Consider the following 13,811-nt stretch of genomic DNA (forward strand, 5'->3'; position numbering starts at 1 on the left):
TGTTTGGGGATTTTATCTTTACTGAACACTTTTTACAAAGAAAATGGGGGGGGGGGGGGGGGGGGAATGGACATTTTTGCTCCAGAATTTTTCTACAGCATCACACTGATGGGAGCATAAAGCTCCCACTATCTCACAGTAGCTCAGTCAAGAAAACATGCTAATAAGTTTACATAACCAAAACTTCAGCCATCTACATAAGCAAGAACTTTTTTTACAGAGTTAGGTAAGCTACGTAACAATTTCAATGTAGGTAGGTAGTTACATCAACAACAGCCATAGTTTTTTAAATTTAGTTTTAAATTACAACCTGAAAATGTGTGGGCATTAACATCACCAAGTTTTTTATTTATTATGGCCACTACTGTCAAACTCTACTCCCAGGCCTGCCAGGAAAAAATAGGTATTCTCCCCTGTCAAAGGGCAGCCAGAAACAAATCACTCCTCAGAACAGTCAGTGGCAACATCATCAACCTACAGAGGAAAGGAATCACACTTGTTCTCCCAAGGAGAAATCAAAACATTACTGTTTTCCTTCTCTACCCTACTGCCATGCTTTACCACCACCAAAGAACTCCCCAACCTACTAGACCAGAAACAAACAGAAGCAATGGAAGGAGACATGACACAGTACCTACACCATTTAAAAAGTGAGAGCAAAGCTTTTTTTTTTTTTTTTTTTTTTTTTTTTTTTTTGGAGAGGAAAAGCTTAATAAAGCATGTATTTTGCTACACTCTCAAATATCCTGCTGGTTGGCTAGAACCCGGAACCACCCTTCGGAAAGCAGAAAATGAAGTTGTATTTCTTCTTCTAAGCTGGAAACATGGCATTTCCTGTATCAAATGAAGCTCAAGTACTTGCTACCTGTTATAATTTTGCACGTTATGTTCTACTTCTGACTACATCTATACCTGTGGCACCACTAAGTTTTGGGGTTGGTATCAGTCCTGAAGGCATTGAATAGCCCACCAAAACCTGAACCTTGAGACAAATGTTAGAGCTTCAATACAGTTGAGAATAGTGAAAACATCTATTAAGGTTCCAGTGTGCCATCTGCAAGCAGTGATAATCAACTACCTTACCAGCAGGCAGAGCATACTGCACTGTCACAGCCCTGAATACTGTCCATTGAGAAGAAGTTGTTTCCCAAACCTCTAAGGATCCAACCACACTGGAATACAGCTGACTTGTTTCCCCATGGTAACAACACTACCAAAAGGGAAGACAAGACTTGGGAAGAAATCTTGAGTAGTAGATTCAGCCTGATGCCCTCTGACAATCTGTTGCTTCAACAAATCTCCTTTACCAGCCGCTGACTTCTTTATACTTTGCTCTGACTGGATGCAAGTATGTAAGCCAAGCCGTGGGGAAAGAGAGAGAAAGGGGATTTTTTTCATCTCTTCTCTATCTTAGTACATGGAAAGCATCACTTCTTGGAAAACCCTCTACAACTTAACTAGAAATCCAAAAAATTGTAAACAAAGCAGCTTCCACAAGAAACTGGAACAGGTACTTCAGAAATTGTAATGCAAAAGACTGCATGACTGCAAGTAAAAACAGGTGACAGCTTCAAAAACATGCTTTACTATGGCTCAAATACTTCATGGTCTGCGTATGTTAAGAACTATTTCCAGAGCAAAAAAAATTCAACATTAACCACATGCAGAAGCAAAGTAACTTCATACTGTCTCGAGTTATCTCACAGCTTCATACCACATGAACTACTTAAGATAGTAATGTAAAATGAGTTTCAACAAAGTACATTTGCATTTTCTTAGCTTTCTTTGACTAAAGACCTACTAAAGTCAGCCTTTAATCTGAAATGATGCAATAACCATTTCAGTCCACCTTCAAAACTCATACAAAACCTCAAGACTGCTGCCTGTGTAAGCTTTCAGTCTTCTATACTCTTGATACCCATGTTATTAGAGGTCATGTTCTATGTTCATTCCTACCTTCAATGCCTGTGTATGTAGAATACCTTTCCACAGGCAGTTGAGCCATGAAGTTGATTGCACCTCAGGGAAGGGGTAGGGATAGGAGGGCTGTGGAATCTAACCTTGGAAAGGGGAATGGAATGAAATCAGAGTTTGAGACAGATAAGCACAAGTGTCAGGAAACGCCTGGGAGATGCGAGGATGAAAAACCAGGATAGGAAGGCATGCAAATGTGCAACACCACCAGCAGGTGCTGTGGAACCCGAACAAGGTAATTCCTTAATCCCTTTATTGAAACACTTAACAGAAATCCAGGAGCACAGTTGTCCATTAAAATATCATATGGTATGCAAATCATCCAGCATGAATATATGAGTATCACATACTTTCATTACACTAAAAAAGCCTGTATTCAGAAGGAAAATTTTAGTACTACATTCAAAACTACAGACAATAAAACCAGTACTAGTGTCAAATTAACCTAATGCAGTGGTCAAATGTTCTTCCTCCCAGACAGTGTCAACTGCGCAGTCAGTATTTTAGTGAAGGTCTAAATGTGTACACACAGACTTACCTACTATCTTTTGATGAGCCAAAACTAACTTCAGTTGGACAACTCTGTATTACACACAACTGACTGACCAACGTCCTGTGTATCTAAGACTCTTCAATGCAGGGAAAAAAGTGCATCTTGATGCAACTGCTGTAAACTTCATCAAATAAACTCAGTATTTAAGAACAAAAATAGACAAGTGTGATATATTTACAGGAGGACAAATCTTACATCCCATTTCTTGCTCAAGTAAACAAACAAATGCAAATACAATGCAACATGACAACGTGCATCATACACTGCCCTGGTTCCTTCTCCATATACTATATATATTTATAATAAACAAATCACCACGTTAATCAAAGACCATTGTCCATTCTTCACCAATAAAGAAAAGCATATTTATGCATGGTCTTGTATTACTGAGGTTGTTTATTCTCTTTGCAAAGACTAATGGCTTCATTGTTCAGAGTTTTATTCGCTTGCTGTAGAAAGCTATCTCAATACATTAGTAGTACTTGCCACAGTCAGTAAAGAAATGGTCCAAGGCCTCTAAACTAGGTATAGCAATTTTCCCTTTGAAAGTGGGAAGAAACTTACATGTTGATGACATCCCTCCCCCCAGACTCCACCTTCCTCAGCATCAAAGAAATATTACAAGCTCACATGCTGGAATGGATTGGAATCTGCCTCATGAGTTTTTCTTAAAAAATGGCACTTCTATACAGACATAGCTAACCTTCCCAATTACTCACTTTATTCTTAAAATAACTCTGTGATTTTTTTTATTTAAAAAACCCACAATAGGCACCAGTCAAAACCTCAGTCCCAGGAATTAGGTGTAATGTAGGCTGCAGGTATGTTTTGCACGTCTATCACAAGATTAAAATTAATGTTATACAAGGTGCATCCATTAGTAGAAGTAACTCTTCTTTATTTTAAATATACATTCCATTCCACAATGGTTACAGTATTTCCTTAAACACACCATCATGAAAGCAGAACGAATGGCTTAAAGTTGAGTCACTAAGTGTCATTTATTCATTTTGCTCCCATTCTGTTTCTGTAGGACTTCTGAATTGATCTCCCTTCATTACCTTGCCAAATCTCAGCCACACACTGTCTATTTCAATAACTGAATTTCACCTCCCTGTAACATGTCAACAAAACTACTGCTCCTTCTCTCACCTTACAGCAGATGCATAGGAGATACTTTTGTAACTTTAATCATTATTTTAAACACAGGGGACTTGACATCTGCTATCACCTGGACAACGCACATATCTCACACATTGAATTAGCTTGACTTTAAGTAATTTGAAGGTTACACAAGCAGAATTCTTATTTTCCCCTCTTTCCAGCAGCTTGTATTTGGTGCTCCCAAGAGAGTCAAAAGATGATTATCAGTGGTGCAATCAAATTATTTCACACTTTATTCTGGAAAATTGGAAATTATCAACCTGCTTTGCTTGAAAGAAATTACTCTCTACCCTCCCAGGTAAACACAGCTGTGCATTTCTTTCTAAAGGGAAGTAGCACTCAGTAGTATGATAATTTTTTGGTTAACATTCCAAGACCTAATTGGACACTTGCATATTACACACGAACACATGAGGAAGAGGTGGAGAAAAGTTAGAGGGCTTTAATATCACAAGTGAGACAATGTAAGAAACACACATAGTGCAGGGCACTGTGAAACCCTCACAGCCTGTGCCCTGTAAGCATAAACTGGGCTATCATACACCCAGTGGTCAGGCTGGTTTTGTATAAAATTTAATTGTAGCAAGACATCTACCTGATAAAATCAAGGGTAAAAGTGAAACAGATCTACCACACCACTTGATGGGTTCTGGGAGGCAAAAGACTCTCCTGTAAATGGATATATCCTCACTACAACCCCCACTATGTCTGTCGAACTCGTTTTCTGCCAACTTTAAGCTAAGCTAAACAATGCACACAAAACACAGTGCAGCTAATTGTCAAGTATTTACTTATTTTTCCTTCAGCCTGTGAGCAGCTGCATGCTACTGCCTCTACACTGTCAGCAACACTTAAATTTAGCCAGTCCAAAGCTGGTTCAGGGTTCTGTGAGCTGCTTCCATTGCAAACACGCTAGCTCCCCAAAGCTTTCTACAAGTTTTCAGGAACCAGAATCTCCATCTTCAAAAAAAATTCCCTTAACCATTTATAAATTTGAACAGACAGTACTTCCATTTAACATATTCCTTTTTTCTTCCTCATCCCATTGCTTCTGGTTGCAACTCCTTCTAAACAAACGCTCTATTCAGACACTACCAACATCAGTCTGAACGTGCTGGTCACATGCTCAGGAGTTCAGTAACACTGCTCTTGAACAGCCAGTTTTAACGGAGACTGAGAGGTACCGCAGTAAAGCGACTTGTAGTCTATTTCACACACACACAGACACCCTCCAACACATCAGTTCACCTCACTCTTCACTCAGCCAAGCAAGCGTACAATCCAACATGAAAGAGGGGCAGGATGCAGCTAAAGCAATGGGACTGCTCCTCACCACAACATCTCAGCACAAGACCAAAGAAGGCACAATAGAAAATCGTACCAATTAAATGGAAGCAGTACAGACTCCCAATTGGTTTAAACTATTAGAAAAAGCAAGAATTTTTATCATTGCAACCAGAATGTACTTGATGGCCCAAATAAAGGAAGTACTCAGATGGAAACTATGGCACATCCTTTTCACAGCTGTGGGGTTTAATTACCTCACTAGATTATATCTGTCTACTGCACATTTCTACCATCACTTTACAACTTACTGACCAGTCCAACTCAACCATTGGTATGTACCAACTTATAACTAAAAGGCACATCTACTGTGGCAAATGTGATTCTGATTGTTACTTCCTCTGGAGTCCATCCTTATGGTTGCTTTACTCAGAATTGTATTTGCATTAGCTGACCATGTAGAGGTTTGCACTATAAAGAACAATTAACATATAAAAACTTTTTTAGAAGCAAGTTCAAGGAAGAACCCAAACTTCTATGTTAACTGAAGGTTTTTAAAAACAAACTGTAAAAGAAATGAAAACTCAACATAAACCATTACCTACAAAAAGACACAACTATTATTTTTAGGGCAAAACTTGGGAAAACGTAACTTAAAACTAGTGATTGTGAAGTTTCAAAAACTGTACTATTTGCTCTAGATATGTATATACCAAGACCGAAACGTTATAATTTTGCAATTAAAAACAAATGAAGCATCTACTTTTATAAATAATACATTCCTTGTGTATTGCAGTCGTTTTCTTCTCCCCGATCAAAAGCACACAGACTGGTACTGGCTCCAGCATCTTCCTGCAGTACAGGATAAACAGGTGCCTTAGGTACACAAATACTATACTAAGCAGAAAGCTAAGCTAAAACTCAACAGTAAAGACATGATTTGGGATTAACTTAAGGGAGTTAACACAAATACCAACTTCTCTGTCCAATTAAAAAAAAAAAAAATAGAAAGTACCACAGAATATTGTTTCAGACTAAATATTCTTTTCCTTGTCACAACTGCACATACACACAAACATGGAAATTTCAGGATTTACTATTTAATTGCACAGTAACGTACATTCTTGCAACTAGTTTCTTTTGCCTTTCAGTACCCACAGTTATTCCACTAACAAAGCCCAAGAGAAAAGCATTTTATGGTGGCTTATTTTTTAGATTTATTTTTAGAATTGATTATTGCAAAGCATGAAACAAGGTATCCTTAAACACAAACAAAATTCTAATGCAATTTGAAAATAAAAGGCCAGAAGCAGCCGACATTCCACACTCAATGCAGATAGGCAGAAGGTGAATATTTGAAAGAACAGAACATGTGGAGTGCCTGCAAAAGGAGATTCTGAACTTTCTTTTATATTTCCCAGTATCAACTCAGCACAGGCGGTGTCTCATTGGCTGCACTGTGCTACACAGACACACAGGTGTGATAACTGCATCTCATTGCAAGAATGGGACAGTTAATGTGGACAGGAAATGTTATGTTATTTTTTATTTTCAAGTTTCTTTGATAACCCTGCAATGTTACTGTAACCTTATCTCTTTTCCAGCATTATTTCCTTATTGTGTACAAAGTAAAGAAAAAGGAAGTTTCCTGTCCTTGATATTAGCATATAAATGGAGCTAACTGAGGTTTGACCTAAGTGGGAAGACAGGGTGGGGTGAGTTCCCACCTTTGTTACTGTTATCACTTTGCGAGGTGTTTTTTTTAAAACAAGACTAGTATAACTGGTTTACATTCTGGCACTGGCAACTTCTCAATTAACTCAAAACTTAGAATCTGAAATCGCTGCAAATGCAGTAAAAACTGCACCATTTTCATAGAGCTGAGAGGCTCGCTCTTGACTGCAGTCTTCTTCTTTCTCCAATGCAAGCATCTTACAGAAGATATGCCTGTCTTGTTGAATTCGACTTAGTGCCCCTTCCAATTATATTGCAAAAAAAGGTTGAAGGAACATGAATTTTAAGCTACATTCTTCCAGGTTTTCATCAGTATTCAGGGCTTGTCGGCCCTGGAAGTTTACTGTGATGGGAAGGCTAACAAAGTTAAGGCACTATAAAAGACTGAAAAAGTGAGATAAGACAACTGTCAAACTTTTTCATACTTTGTTAACATTTACAACTACTATTCTTGAAAGGACAGAAAGGATACTTGATGAAATGGGGGCACTTTTTCTCTAAAGCTTACATAAATATTGTTTTTAAAATGAAGCAAGTTTCTCTGTGCAAGATGAGCCATGCCATTACAGACACTTTTCAAAGTCTTAGCAAAGAAGTCATTAGCGCCTATTAAAGACTAACACATGACAACCTGCTTCTTGGCAAACTCTTCTACCAAAACAGTCAAAAGCAAAAGAAAGGAGAATTCATGGCCCTAAAATAGACAACTTTAGGAAAGTGAGCCGATTTTAAAAAATTCACATATTTTTAGAAATATTTTTTAAAGGTTTTTATCTCTTTTGATGAACTAATAGGGATTAAGAACAAAAACTCAACTAAAAAAAATCTCCACTATGACAGTAGAGTTGAGAATATAAGCTTTATACAAATATATCATGTAGTTTCAGAAAATTTTTTATCTACCAAAGCAAAACTATCCATTATGATTTTGGAAACTACTAATAATTCAACAAGAGTTCAGTATTTCAGCAATGTGCACAGTAGTGCTAGCAAAGACTGGGCATCAGTTGGTATGAGGAATATTTAAGTACTAGAAATCAGATACTTCCCCTTAAGAGTTTGGATTCTGGGTTTAATTTGTTTTAAAGATTCATGTATTCAGGTTTTGCCTGCTTGCAATTCTTCTCTCGCCCCCTCCCATAAACCAGTGTACTAATACTAAAAGAGCACATGACTGGAGAAGACTTCCTGGATCGAATATACTTCCTTCCTATCCCACATGATACAACCCTCGTCATAACGGATCAGATGCCATCTTAAAATTTAGCTTCCTTCCCCCACCTTTATGTTCCTCAGGTTTTCAGCCTAAAATTGTTATCTATCAGCTTAACCCCGTTTGTTGAATCATACAATTTTTGTTCTCTTAACACTTTTTTCATGGAGTTTGTGGCCCAAGGAGGGGCAGGAGGAACAGGCAAGCTCTCATATTTTAATTTTAACTAAACCAGTCTTTAGTTCTTTCAAATCCTTCTGTAAGTCTCCAAATTACCCTTGGGATCCTAGTGTATCTTTTCACATATTTTAGTTTCAAGTTTCTTGAACATGAATAATCCTTCTGGAACAAAAAAGACAAACACTGTATTCCAGATGAGGCCTTATCAGGACATTCCAAATGCAACAAAGATTTAAGAGAATCATTAGAACCACTGCACAGAAGGCCTCCCATCCAGAGATGCCACATTTACCTCAGTAAAGTATTCAAGTACCCGCCAACAGAGAGATACAGCAGTCACATGCTCACTTGCTGCCAGGCAGAAATGTTTTGTTGGCTAAGGTCTTTACAGCTCTTGCTGTGCCTTCTAAACAGGAACAATGCAATTGGGGGGTGGCGGTGTAAGAAAAACCACACAATAATTTATCTTCAATATTATCAAGTTTCACTGGGTCTCTTCCACTCTTCACCTACATTAAACACAGTCCTGGAAGTGGCAGGAAACTAAGGCCTTTACCCACATCTTAACTTTGTAAAAAGATAATGAAGGTAAGAAACATTAATTCCATTTCACTGTACCAAGAAATCATCTTTTGAGCAGCAGAAAATGGGAGTTATCTATTTTTATGACAATTGTTTTAAACTCTGGAAGCCACATTTTTATTGTGAGTATGCTAGCACTCCTTTATGAAAGCAGAAGCCACGCAGACCCTTTGATCAAAGCACTGGGCAGACCATGCTTTTCTGTTGCAGAGGAAATTCAAGAGTTAGCCACTAGAACACGGCACGCAGGAACTATGAACTGGCCTTAAAACGCAAAACTAAGGCTTCTAGCCCACAGTTCCTCTATATTCTTTTACTTAAGTAATCTGATCTATGCATCTGGAGAATTCTCTCATATTCAATTCTCTGGGTACAGGGATCAACTTACAGAGAATCATATAATCATTCAGGTCAGAAAAGACCTTTAAGATTGTTAAGTCCAACTGTAAACCTAACACTGCCAAGCTCACCACTAAATCATGACCCTCAGCACCACATGTACAGGTCTAAATACCTCCAGGGACGGTGACTCAACCACATCCCTGGACAGCCTGTTCGAGTGCTTGACAACCCTTTCAGTGAAGAAATTTTTGCTAATATCCAATCTAAACCTCCCTGGCACAAGACTGTCTGATTATGATCAAGTAGACATCTTCTGGACACAGTCCTTATTCTCTGATTTGTTAACCTTCCCATTAAATCTTCATTAATTTGTTTGCTTGTTTACCCATTTTCAACTATTTTAAAAATATTACTAATTCTCATACTAGAATAATTATACAGCATCTGACTTCCAAATGCTGAAAAATCTCTGTATACACTGTGTGAAGAACGAAGAGGATCTTCCTTTGTGCTTCTTCCTATTTCAGTGCAGCAGGCCACAAAAAGCTTAACTACTGATCTAAAGTCTGAGGCTTTATTTAGTTCAGTAGTATTGAAAAATAATTCAACTTCTAAGTCCTTTTTGCTTTTTTGAGGTAAAATGTGTCTGTGAAACATGCCAGTTTGTAGCACCATTATCCTCTCACTGAAGAGGAATCCAAGCTAAAATGCAAAAAAGTTCAGAATGCTGAAGTATGGGGGGTTTATTCACGTTGCTGACCATTTCACACAGCTTGACAAGGTGAGATTCCTAGACTCAGCTACTAAGAAAAAAAAATCCCTTTGGAAGAAACAAAAGCTGTGTGGATTGTCAAAGCTCTGTCAGCACATCACACAGTATTAGGCCATGCACCTTTCCACATCAGGACCTTTCACTGTTACGATGGATGAAAGCAATGATGTTAGCAATGACAAGAAGGTCTACATCATGATTAGGTCTTTTGATCAAGATTCAAGACTTACAAAAAAAATATCTTTTGGCAAAGCTTGTCTAAAAGTGCTGAAAGGTTTTTGCATCAATTAATTTTCATCGACTCCCACATTCTACACACATGATAGATTTTTTTTCTCTGACTCAGCACTTACAGGGATCAGCAAGCACACTTACGACTAAAAAGTGTCAGCCTTTCTATATAACCTCCCTGGTATGTCACTTCCATACATTTGATAAACAAGAATGATGTCAGGGCCATTCTCTAACAACTGGGGACATGCTGATTAACAACTCTACCATGCCAGTATAAACCAAAGTAAGGAACAGTCAGTAAAATCACAATACTGTTCCTCTTCCTGCCATCATCATCAATAGAATATGAAGAAAAAAAAACCAAACAAAAAACCCCAACGTGAAAAGAACTAAGTTCTTCTCCTAGCAAAAGAAGTGTCATTTCATCTTTTAACGTCTATTTTGCACTGAACAAGCAAAAGTCTGAGCATTACTGCATTAGAAGGGACTTAATATCTTCATCCTCTGTTTAAAAACTGACCACTACCTAGAGATCGCATACTTGTTCTACGATATTGTAAGCTCCAGCAAACAAAGGAGCAGCAAGACATGACTTCAGCATTCATGTAGCTGCTCCTGTCTGCCAAAAAGACACAGGAATTGTTTTGCATAGAGCCAGAAATCCCAGTCACAAACAAAACTTCACTGCATTCTGCGTGACTCTGGGAAACATGTACCATATTAAAAAAGCAAAAAGTCACACAGACACAAACCTAGCTGAGGAAAAGAGAGAAAAACAAGGCTGAAAGAGCCAGTCAAGGGAAGAAAATAAAAAATCAAACCTATGAGAAAGATTGAAAGGTGTTTGCTTTTTTTTTTAAAAATGAAAAAATTAATTTAACTAACTGAAAAACATAAACACAATGCAAATGAGAAGGGGGAAAAAATCATACAGGAATGAAGTGACAATTCTTTGTACAGGAATGAAGTAGTAATTCTCTGAATTAGTAGTATTATTATAGTTATTAGAATTGTTAACACAAATAGTTTAAAGTTCTTTTAACTGGACTCCCCAGTTCAGGAGAGACTGGGAACTACTGCAGAGTGTCCAGCGGAGAGCTATGAAGATGATAAGGGGACTGGAGGGCTATGAAGATAAGGGGACTGGACCATCTCCCTTACAAGGAAAGGCTGAGAGAGCTGGGGCTGTTCAGCCTGGAGAAGAGACGGTTGAGAGGGCAGCTTATCAATGTCTACAAGTATCTTAATGGTGAGTGCCAAGAGGACAGGGCCAGGCTCTTTTCAGTGGTGCCCATCGATAGGACAAGGAGGAAAGGCCACAAACTCCAACACAGGAAATTCCTGAATATGAGGAAGAACTTCTTCACTTTGAGGGTGACAGAGCACTGGAACAGGCTGCCCAGAGAGGCTGTGGAGTCTCCTTCTGCAGAGACATTCAAAACCCATCTGGATGCAATCCTTGTGCAATCTCCAGAGGTCCCTTCCAACCTCGACCACTCTGGGATTCTTTGATTAATTTCTGCAAATTCTCACCACTGACACAGGAACCTTTATTAGGCATGAGTTTACTATCACAGCCAGCACAAAACTGAGACATCATATTTAAAAGGGCAGTAAGTTACTTTTATTAATTCTCCAGCACTGAAATCTCATTTAAACAATACGCTATGAGGAGGTGTGAAATACAGGTTTGATTCCCAATTAAATTATATTGGGTACACAAAGCAAATACCAAGCCCTATTCTGAAAACTGTAAGAAGCTACTTCTTTCCATGTAAACTTATTCCCGGGTCCTTAAAAGAAAGTAGTTTGATCTTTAAACTCTGAAAGCTGGGCTCCCTCTGATGTGACAAACAGAAACAGCCTGTCTCCTCTCATAAAAGTAATCATGAGCTGGCAAGATAAAGCACTTTAACCAAATGAAATTGAAATTAACCAGTTATCCAGTATAGCTACATATAAACATCCTTTGCATCAGATCTTGTCTCTCTATATTTTCACATCAATGACAAAAACACTGCCCTGCCTGTTAGCAAAACCAATTAATCCAACTGGCAAATATATTTTATCTCCTACTCCTAAAAATTAACCAGACATGGAAATAAATTCTTACATACATGGTTTTCTGACACACTAGCAAGTATCTCATTGAATCATTCATAGAATCACAGAATGGTCTGTCGTTCCAACTCCCTGCCCCAGGCAGGGACAACCCCCCCGCTTCCCGCCCAGGCTGCTCCCCATCCAGCCTGGCCTGGAGCACTGCCAGGGATGGGGCACCCACAGCTGCTCTGGGCAGCCTCTCCCAATATCTCACCAGCCCCACAGGGAAGGATTTTCTTTCCTGATACTACTGTAAATCCACCTTACCAATCACCTGCCATTTAGAGCCTGAGATACCGTGGGAGAAAAGGACCACCCATATTGTGACACTGAAGAATTAATTCAGACCTAATGCAGAAGTAGTATTTTTGAGACAAACACAAGTACTTTTTACAGTTATTTGTAAATGTTCTCGTGATACATGTAAAAAATTATTTTTTGATATTAAATACATAAGAAATTACATCACCTGAAGCTAGTAGGACATAACAGTTTCATAAAACAGAAGTCACAAATGGAAATTAGGGGGGAGGCCTGTGTAATGCATCTGAAAGCTTACTCAGCAGAGGACTACCAGAACCCAAGAACAAAACCACTTCCAGAAAAACAATCTTGCACAATGCTAAGATCATACTATTTATCAATACATATATTTCATAGGCACGTCAGAAAAAACAATAATAGATTTAACAATAAGACTATTATAGAAATGGAGATAGCTTTTACCTACAAATATTTGTTAGGGAACAACCGTCTATTGGAATTTGAATTCACTCTTGCCCAAGGTAACACTATCTTCTTCAAACACAAATGTGTAACACTTTTAGGCACTAGAATGTTTTGCACACTGGAACTAACAGTCTCCATCTATCCACAAACCAAGTCAGCATAATACAACGTTCAAACACAAACACACCCCCTTCAGTAGGCCAAATACCTACAGTTCACAGCTCTTGCTTCTTCTTCCAAGATAACAATCACAGGCTCCTGCACTGGCATCTGTCATACAAAGCTGATCAGAGTAACATTTATTTTTCATATCACATAGTCCTTAGACAGCAATATCACATTCCCTCACCTGTATTTCACAATGCATACGCTTCAATTCTGTCCTTGACAATTATGTAGTATGCTGCTTTTATGCTACTACAGAAGCAGCACATACTCAAATCTGAGTTACACAGCCTTGTACTGGGAGATGTGATTAACAAATACCTAGTACTATTAAGATAACTAGCAGCAATATGTTAGGAAAATGTATCAAGATATGAAGGAGCTGTGATAACAAAATATCCCATCTGTGGTTCAAATATTCCATTCTCATTTAACAGTGCTTAGCAAAATACTTGATTTCAATTAAAACCCTTGTAATAAACTTTATAGGTTTGTATCACTCTACTAAATTTAGATTAGAACAATGCTCTCATTAACCACAGTGAAAATTACAAGATAATGGATCACACAGTATGTTTCCTAGATGTATAGTGAAGGCAGCATTACTTTTCGAAACAACCAAAATGGGGTTTGTTATTACAGGTTTATTTATTAAGTTACTTGTTTAGTTTCTGAAGTTTACTGCCTTACCAACAAAAGGCACTTAAGTTGGTAAACTGTATCTTATCATGGCAAAGAACAAAGGGAAAAATCTTCCTGATTTTCAAAATCATACTATGTTT

General features: G+C 38.1%; 1 protein-coding gene across 18 annotated transcripts in view; it reads right to left on the reverse strand.

The window, feature by feature from the left end:
* The window catches only part of BAZ2B (bromodomain adjacent to zinc finger domain 2B), a 156,436-nt gene that overhangs the window by 117,918 nt on the left and 24,707 nt on the right, over nt 1-13,811 (reverse strand). The gene's annotated exons all lie outside the window — the stretch shown is intronic.

The sequence above is a fragment of the Falco biarmicus genome, chromosome 8 (assembly GCF_023638135.1).
Source record: "Falco biarmicus isolate bFalBia1 chromosome 8, bFalBia1.pri, whole genome shotgun sequence".
NCBI lineage: Eukaryota > Metazoa > Chordata > Aves > Falconiformes > Falconidae > Falco > Falco biarmicus.